We start from the raw sequence: 9106 nt of genomic DNA on the forward strand, positions 1-9106 counted from the left end.
GTTTTTAGTTATCTTTCTGGCTTTTCTCTTTTAAACACAAGCCTCGCCCATGGCTGTTTTTCTTTCCTTGTTAGTTAGTTTATCTTGGGCATCCTCCTGTTCAGAGGAGATGGGTAAAAACTTAAGGTTCCTGGCAGGCATCCAAATGGGGGCTGTCTCCCTTATGGGAAAAATGCATCCAAATACCCTACCCATAGTAACTAGGGGGTCAGGTCCTCTTCATTGTTGTGTCAGGGTGATAGAAAAAAACAATCTTTCACAACCAAGGTATATTCTGAAGGTATAGAAGGAGTCCAGGGCATGCCTCTTAGGGGTGTTCCTACTAGCTCCATCCTTTCATGTACCTTATGTAGATCTTGGAGCATATGCTAAACCCCAGAGGCTTTTTGAATAACAAATACGGGTGTTAGGTTTGGTCAATGGCCACTGCTCCACCCAGATTGGGCTTCCAGGCTTCCCCCTAATGGGATGTACTCCCAGGGCAGTGGCCTTTTAGGACTGGGGGTGCACCTGAGCATGTCCCCTATGCTCTTCTCTGTAATTATGAAAGTTTAAAAAATCCTTGTCCTTATCTCCCTCTAGATCCTGTTTAAGCCTTTGTGCTTCATCCACATCCAGGATATCATCATAGGATGCTTGATGGTCTGTAGTGACCATGGCATCCATTTGTCATAGCATGTCTTGTTCTAGTAAATTGGCAGTGAGGTTTTCCCACTAAAGGACATATCTTTTCCTGTTCTCCATCTGGGCTAGTCCATGTCATAAGGTCAACCATCTCTTGGGACTGGGAGTTGCCCACTACCACCAATATCAGGGGCCCAGGTGCAAGCTTCCAGTCCAAGGGCACTTCCACCTCCCTGAGTATGGTTCCATCTGCCCCAGTGTCAATTAAGCAGTGAAACCTCTTTCCGACTACGTGAATACTCATTTTAGAGCAGAGTCCTTCCACCAGGTGGACGGTCCAATGGGCCTGGGTCGCCCTGCCACAAGGCTGCCTGGGCCTCACAGCAGAGGGGTTTCCTCCTTGAGTTAGTGGGGCTGGAGGATGCCCTTCCCCTGGTTTAAAGGCTTCCCATCTAAATCAAACATGTATCGCTCCCTGCCCCTAGGGCATAGTGTAGGGGGCAGTTGCCCCCAGGTCGGTTGGCGGGGATTGTTGTAAACAGTCCCTCTTAAAGTGCTCCTCTTGCCTGCATTTAAAACAAGTCCTTCTCCCAGATGATCTTGGGGTTCCTTGGCCCTGGGCTGCCAATGCCTGGGTAATAGCCTCAGTCATTGAAGATGTCTGAGCCTGTAAAGTTAAAGCTAAAGATTGTAACTGGTGCTGTTGCATTCCCACATCCTGGGAGGCCACCACCCATCTGCCCTGGGAACTCTCTCTGAATCCCTTGCAGGCCATGCTGTGATCTGCATTCATCCCTTCCCAGACCAGCAGTTTTACAAACTGATCTTGGAGGTTCCCTGCTGGCAGCTTGCAGTGAATGCTCAATTGGATTCAGTCTATGAAATCCGGTAGAGGCTCACCCAGTTTTTTTGTCTCACTCTTGCTATGGGGGACTCGGTAGGCCCATCATCCAGTTTGTACCACGCAGCAAGTCCTGCCTGCCTCACCTGGTCACAGTACAGGCCAGGTATTGTGGCCTGTTGGAAGTCAGTGGAATGCCCTTCCCTTATCCCTGCTAACATGGCATAAGTAATAGGGATCATGGGTTGAGCCTGCCAGTTATTCTCTGCCCACACTCTGCATTCCTCCTCAAAGAAAGCACACCATTTAATAATCTGAGAACTAGGAAGGACAGCTTTGGCCACATCCAGCCAGTCCTTAGGTACACCTGTAATAGGGTCTGGGCCCAAGGAGAGTTTGGGTGATCCTCTGCCACAGCCTTGAGGAGCTCTTTAAGATGCTTAGCTTCCCATGGATACCATTCCAAAGGCCTGTTAGCCCCTGGTGACAGATTGAATGGATATGCTTGGGGAAGCAAATCCTGTGGCCTAGAGTCCAGGCCCTCAGGTGGCCCTTCCTTTCCAGGGAAGGTCTTCCAGTAGGTTACTTCCCCAGCCCTCAGCCGCTCCATGGGGTAGGTGTCTGGGTCTTGCACCTCCCTTTCGCAGGTCTCGTAGGGTGCAGTACCTCCCCTCCAATCGGGGGAATAGGGAAGGGGCCTAAGACCTACAGGGTCACCCGAGTCAGAGGGGTTAACTTTCACCTTCATTTTGACTTCCACTGTGCATGTTTCAGTGCATTCTTGGTTGAATTTGACCCGGTCCTTTTCCTTCTCACTTCTGAAGTCCTTCTGTACTCCTTCTAGGCCTAATGTTGCCTCCTTCTCCTTCTTCTGTGATAAAGCATTACCCATACTTAGGGTTTCACTTACCCTGAAAGACCGCTTAGCCTCGGCCAGTACATTTTCCTTTCATGCCCCACATTGGGCACCAGATGTTGGGTCTTCGTCCATCCCATGAAAGATGGATGGGGTCTGAAGAAAGGTCAGTGTGGCACTCGACCATTCCCTAGTCTCCCTCAGCCCAGGGAACAATCAGACAAAGCCGGGAGCCAAGTCAAGCAGGAAGAAAAACTCATTTATTAACAGAGAGCAGCCCTTTTTAAAGCCAAAAAAGGGCAGGTGGCATGGCAGGGGAGGAAGAGGAACCAATTACTGTCAAGGTCACACCTTATCATGCACCTAAGCTTTCACGGGCTGGTTCCCCACTGAACATAAGGCAAATGGGGCTCAGCCCACTCTACTCTCTCAGAGCCATCTTTGCTGCCCATGTGCTCTGTACCTAGGTTGAATGGTAGGTAGGTTCGTAGGTAGGTAGGCAGACAGAACAAAGGAAAGAAGGAAGGAAGGAAGGAAGGAAGGAAGGAAGGAAGGAAGGAAGGAAGGAAGGAAGGAAGGAAGGAAGGAAGGAAGGAAAGAAAAAAAGAAAGAAAGAAAGAAGGAAGGAAAGAAAGATAGAAAGAAAGAAAGAAAGGAAGGAAGGAAGGAAGGAAGGAAGAAAGAAAGATAGAAAGAAAGAAAGAAAGAAAGAAAGAAAGAAAGAAAGAAAGAAAGAAAGAAAGAAAGAAAGAAAGAAGGAAGGAAAGAAAAGGAAAGATAGAAAGAAAGAAGGAAAGATAGAAAGATGATAGATGAATCTGGTCTTGGATTTCAGGAGGAAAGAAGGGAACATTTCCCACTCATTAGGCCTTATGCAGTGTGCCAGGACACCAGCATCGCCTTCACACACCCACAGAGTAGGAAGACTGTCTCTTTCCCACTTCTCAGGTAGCCAAGGGCCCCAGAGACAATTGTTCAGAGCCAGGTTCTAACTCTGGTGCTTGGAGAAAGAAGAGAAACAACCCTGACTCTAGTGGGTCTGGGGATTTGCATTAATTACATGGAGAATGAAGGAAGGAGAAAGGACTGGCAGAAGTAGAACAGCCTTCAAATCTGACAGATGGAGAGTCAAAAACCCACTCCCTAAGAACAGAGAGCAGGGTTTTTCTACTCTGTTCCTCCCCTCTCCCCCACTAAATTTGCTCTTTATTGTTAACCAAAAGATATCCTGAAAGTCCCTTCACCTGTGGGAGGAAGGTTAATTAGATATTGTTTGAATAGGCTGAGGAAAGCCTGACCCTGGTGTAACTCTAACAAATTTTTCAGGTTTCTCCCCATTACTGGCAGTGCCTGGAATAAATGAAGTTGTTTTGCTGCTCACTTACCTGTTGAATGTGTACATTCTGCCTCCTAATCCTATAGGCCTGGTTTCTGCAAATAGCCTTGAATTGGAAACTGTTTTCTGTCCTTCAAATACAGTGTTACACTGGAGTTCTTCCTGCTAACAGGGCTAGGGCTTGGATCCTGAGAACTACATCTGAACCCAGGATGGGTCAATAATGTTTCTTTCTTGCTTCTATAGCTCAAAACTCCAAGAACATTTAGAGTGCAAGTACTTCTCATTACCAAAGGAAACACAGGAAACTCTTGAATATCTGATCTTTCAGAAGTGGAAGTAAGAGTGTCATAGACTTTTCTGCCTGGCTGGCTTCACCCTGTGATCCTCAGCCTCCTGAGCTAGGATGATGGGCTTGAACTACTGGTGTTCTGGTAGGTTCAGAACTGTAATGACCTTGACAATACAAGTCAACTGCTTATCACAAATGGTTTGGGGAGCATATTAAGCCTTTCAACATTGACCTTTCAGAACCCTGTAGGACACAAGATTACAATGCTACAGTCTGAGAGGCTGGGCATATGGATGTGTTTTGAACCTTAAGCTCTGACTCCAATTCTGGTATACATCAGTGTTCATTTTCCAAAGAATGATCTCATAATTAGCAAATAAGAAAAGTACCTGGATTAACCTTCACTTTGTTTCCCAATAGTGTGTCTTGAACTCAAGACTGGGCACTGTCCCTTAGCCCCTCAGGTCAAGGCTAACACTCTACCACTTGAGCCACAGTGCCACATAGGGTCTTTTCGTGGTTCACTGGAGATAAGCGTCTAACAGGCTTTCCTTGATTAGGCTGTCTTTGAACTGTGATCTTCAGCTCTCAGCCTCCTGAGAAGGTAGAGTTCCATGTGTGAGCCACTGACATCTCATCTATTGTTTTTGGCAGTCCTTGGGATTGATCTTAGGGCATGGGTACTGTCTCTGAGCTCCTTTTCCTCAAGGTTAGCCACTTAGGCCACTCCACAGCTTCTGTTTTTCTGAGTATGTGGCACTGAGGCTTAAACCCTGGCATTCCTGCATGCTAGGCGAGCTCTTTACCACTAAGCCACATTTCTAGTCCCACTCTTACAATTTTATCCCTCACTTGTTTATCCTCAGGAAAAGATTTCTGACTATAAATCATTAAAAGAAATCCCAATAGGAAGATATTCAAAGATTGTACAAAGCTCATACTTGGGAGAGACTCTAAACATGTGAAGACTATGACAAATGCTTCCATTTAATTATGTATTATGTTTCAACAATTAATAAAACATTAATAAAAATGAGTAAATATCCTAAATTATTGTATAGAATTTTATTATAGATGTGCAAATTGTAATAAATATTCTGTGTATAATAATACTAAATACAATAATCAATCAATAATTGAATACAAGATAAATAAAATACAAAATCAATAATAAAAATCATAATATGAAATTAACATACATATGTAAGTGTATATCATATATTAAACATGTATAGAAACATTTTTTGCATTGCAGAGCCTTCATTCAGGCCCTGGGAATCTAGCCTGAATTTCTTTTCCTCAAGGACAGTGAACTTCGCCTTCAACCATGGTGTAAAAGAGTTACCTGGTCAATGATCTCAAATCCTAGCAATGGCAGAAATACTGGCTCCAGTTCCAAGACAGTGATTTCTTTTTTTTTTTTTAATGGAAGCATTTATGTTTACTCAGTTCCATACTGAACATTAAAGAAAAGCAGTGTGGAATTTGTACAGGTATTCAGACATCCTTTCCTTACTTCTAAATTGCTTCTCTGAGAACGACATTGTTTCTCTTTTTTTCTACTTTTTTATTGCAAAAGTGTTTTACAGAGGGATTACAGTTACAGGAGCAAGGTAATGAGTACATTTCCTATTGAGCATTATTGACTCCTCCTTTGTTTTCCCCCTACCATCCCTTCCCTCCTATCTCCACAACTACCTCCCCCTGCCAAGTTCAGTGACTTAGTTTTTCATTTTGGTTGGCACGGGGTTTGAACTCAAGTAGTGGCAACTGTTCCCTCACATTGCTACAAATTTGCCAACACCCTGAGTTCAAATCCCAGGCTATGAAAGAAAACTGGCAGAAATTCCAAACCAGGGAGCTTTATTTTTTATATAGTTAAATAATTAATATTTTTATTTTTTTTGGCCATCCATGGGGCTTGAACTCAGGTCCTGGAAATATTTCCTCAGCTTGGATCTCCCTAGGCTGGGATGCAGTCTCCAGACCCATAGCTGATCCTGAGATCCTAGGCCCAAAGGGCTTGCAGGAAGAAAAAAGAAGCTGGAAAACACAAAAAGTGGCGAGCTGCAGAGGGTTGGCACTTTATGATTTTTTTTTTAGCATGGTCACCATCCTGGATCTGAATGATATGGTTGCAAAGTGGACCTGACCTGCAATTGCTGATGGCTGGTGGGCTATCAGTGAAGCCATAGGCCAACCTGTCAACATAAACCCTGGGTTCAAATCCCAGTCCTGACACCAATGGCAGGAGAACACAAGAGACTTATTCCTATTCATGGGAATACCGATTGAATGAGTAGTTGTTCATGCATCCGTCTAGTCTAAAATTGGATGCAATTGTCCTAGAATACTGATTGATCTTAACGTATAGTTCATTAATCATGAAAAGAATAATATTCCTTCAATGGTGGTATAATAAATACCTAAGAGTTGGTAGGAACGTAGTAGGTGTCTTTCAATCATAGATAGACGGCTCTGGCACTCTTTAACAATATATATTTATTTGTATACCACTGTCTGCCTATCCATATATCGCTGTTTTGGCCAAAAGTGAGGGTCGATCTCAGCGCCTGGGAACCACTTGACAGCTTCATTGGCTAGAGGCTCCCATGCTCAAATTCACCCATTCATGAATTGTGCCTGCTAGGCACTGTGTTCTCCATCACTGTCAGGCATGATTGAGAACACATCTAAAATCTAGATCCTATGTGATAGGATGTAAACAATGTAATAAATGGTATAGGTGTCATCAAATTCAATAAAATAAATGGTGAATAAATGAATAAAACAAGAAATAAAATGAATGACCACACCCAACAAAATATGGACTGAACATCTGAATGGAAATATAAATCCTATCGTTAAAATGTATATAAGGAGTATGTTTTCCAGGACTAAGGCTTGAATTCAGTCTCCCTAGGAGGAGGAAATGGCGGGAGATCCTGAGATTCTTGTTTCTGGACCTAGGAAGTGTCATGGCATGCGATTGATCTCATCCTTGAATGAGTAGTTCATGCATGATGTCAATAGGAAATAATATGCAAGACTCATTGGATATAGATTATTTGTAGAGAAGAGTTAGTGAAGCATGATAATAATCATCACAGACATGAAATGGATGCATCAGAAAAGATCCAAATATAGGTACTCACAGATTGGATTCCATCACAGGTCACATTCAATCCTACTCTATACAAATATGTACTTATTTGCATTCTACCTTCAGCTTATGAATGGATGACTATTGTGCTCCCCACTCTCCCCCCAGGGGGGCTTAAACTCAGGTACTGGGAATGTCTAGCTCCTTCGTCGCTCAAAAGCTGGTGTGCTCGTGTGGACCCATTCACCAATTGGGCCTGCTAGGCCCCGAGTTCAGATCCCTGCCCTGCCAAAGATTCATCTTGATGTCAGAAGCCAATTGTTGCATCTGTTTTCCTTTCTTGTGCAAGTCTTGGGTCTCAGCTAGGATGGAGAATGCATGGGCCACCCTGTGGTTATGGGAATAAATTGTTATCCATGTCAGCCCAGTTATACCTGTCATCATATACATAAGAAAATACACAATACATCCATGAATAGCATACAAAATAAACACAATAAGTACACTCAATGAATGATGCAGTCCACACACGAATGTGAATATATATCCCATGTTTCAATGATGCATTGAGCACTATTTTGGCCTCCCTGGCTCGATCTCAGTTCCTGAGAAGAGCCCATCTCCTTAGTGGCTCAAAGTCTGGTGTGATCACATGGACCGATTGCGCAGTTGGGCCTCCTAGGCCCCGAGTTCAAAACCCAGCACTGCCAAAAATTCACCCTGATGTGAGAAGCCAGTCGTTGCACCTGTTTTCCTGTGCTGTGCAAATTCTGGGTCAGAAGCCAGTTGTTGCACACGTTTTCCTCTCCTGTGAAAGTCCTGAATCTCACCAAGAAGAGGAATTCATAGGCAACCCTATAACCATAGGAACAGGTTGTCATCCATGTCAGCAAAGTTATACCTGTCACCATATTTAGTAAAATACACAATACCTCCATGAAATAGAGACAAAATAAAGAGAAGTTCACTAAATACAAGATGCTATTTACACATGGATATCAATATAGATTGTATGTTTAAATTATGAATTTATGACTATACTGGACGAACCTGGGGATAAATGTCAGATCCTGGGAATGGCCTACATCCTTAGTTGCTCACAGGTTGGTGTGTTCACCTTGACTTATTGGCCAATTGGTCCTACTAGGACCTGAGTTAAGATCCCAGCACTACCAACAAGTGGGTTGTGGAGTAAGAAGCCAAGTGTGAAATTGTCTTCCTTTTCTTTGAATATCCTTTGTGATCCTGAGAACACTGATAAGATGGAGAACATTTATACAAATCTACATCCTCTGTAATAGGATGTCATCAATGTAATAAACGGAATGGGTATCATCATAGTACAATCAATGGTAAATAAATGAATAAAACAAAAAATTCAAGGAACAACCACACACATGTATGGACTGAACATCTATAGGTAAGTATAAATCCTACCTTTACAATGTATATAAATAGTATGTTTCCAGGGGTGGGGCTTGAATTCAGAGCTAGTAAACAGGCCTGACTTTCTTATCTTCAAGTACAGTGATCTTCCCCTTCATCCACATTGCTGCAGATTTACCCAAATCCTGAGTTCAAATCCAAGGTCTGGAAGAATATACATCATGAATTGCAAGGGAGAGAGCTAAATTTTTTATTTTACTTTTCTCAGTATGGGCTTGAAGTCAGGTTGTGGCAACTGTGCCTCAGCTTCGATCACCCTAGGCTGGGGTGCAGCCACTAGACCTACAGCTGCTTCTGGGATCCTAGACCCCCAGGTCTTGCAGAGAAAGCAATGCACACAAAAAATGTGGCCTTTTTATATTTTCTTCCTTTGCACGGTGACCCTCATGGGTCTGAATGACACTGTTGCAAAGGTACTTCACCTTGCATTGCTGTGGGCTGACAGACTATCTGGGAATCCATAGGCCCACGTGGCAACATAGGCCCTGATTTCAAATCCCCCTCCTAACACCAATCAATGGCAGGAGATACTAAGAAAATGGTTCCCATCAACAGGAAGAACAATGGAATGTTATCAATGTCAAGGTTCAATGAGTTGATCCTGAATG

At 43.5% G+C, this 9106-nt stretch overlaps 1 long non-coding RNA gene across 1 annotated transcript; it reads right to left on the reverse strand.

The window, feature by feature from the left end:
- Positions 1-7649: 7649 nt before the first annotated feature.
- LOC138812021 (uncharacterized) lies at positions 7650-8657 on the reverse strand. The gene is made up of 3 exons (XR_011367541.1): positions 8490-8657; positions 8103-8306; positions 7650-7907 (listed from the first exon to the last, which is right to left on the reverse strand). It is a non-coding gene; the product is annotated as an uncharacterized lncRNA (long non-coding RNA).
- Positions 8658-9106: the final 449 nt, after the last annotated feature.

This window comes from Dipodomys merriami, unplaced genomic scaffold, assembly GCF_024711535.1.
Source record: "Dipodomys merriami isolate MVZ:Mamm:240054 unplaced genomic scaffold, mDipMer1.0.p SCAF_558, whole genome shotgun sequence".
Taxonomy (NCBI): domain Eukaryota; kingdom Metazoa; phylum Chordata; class Mammalia; order Rodentia; family Heteromyidae; genus Dipodomys; species Dipodomys merriami.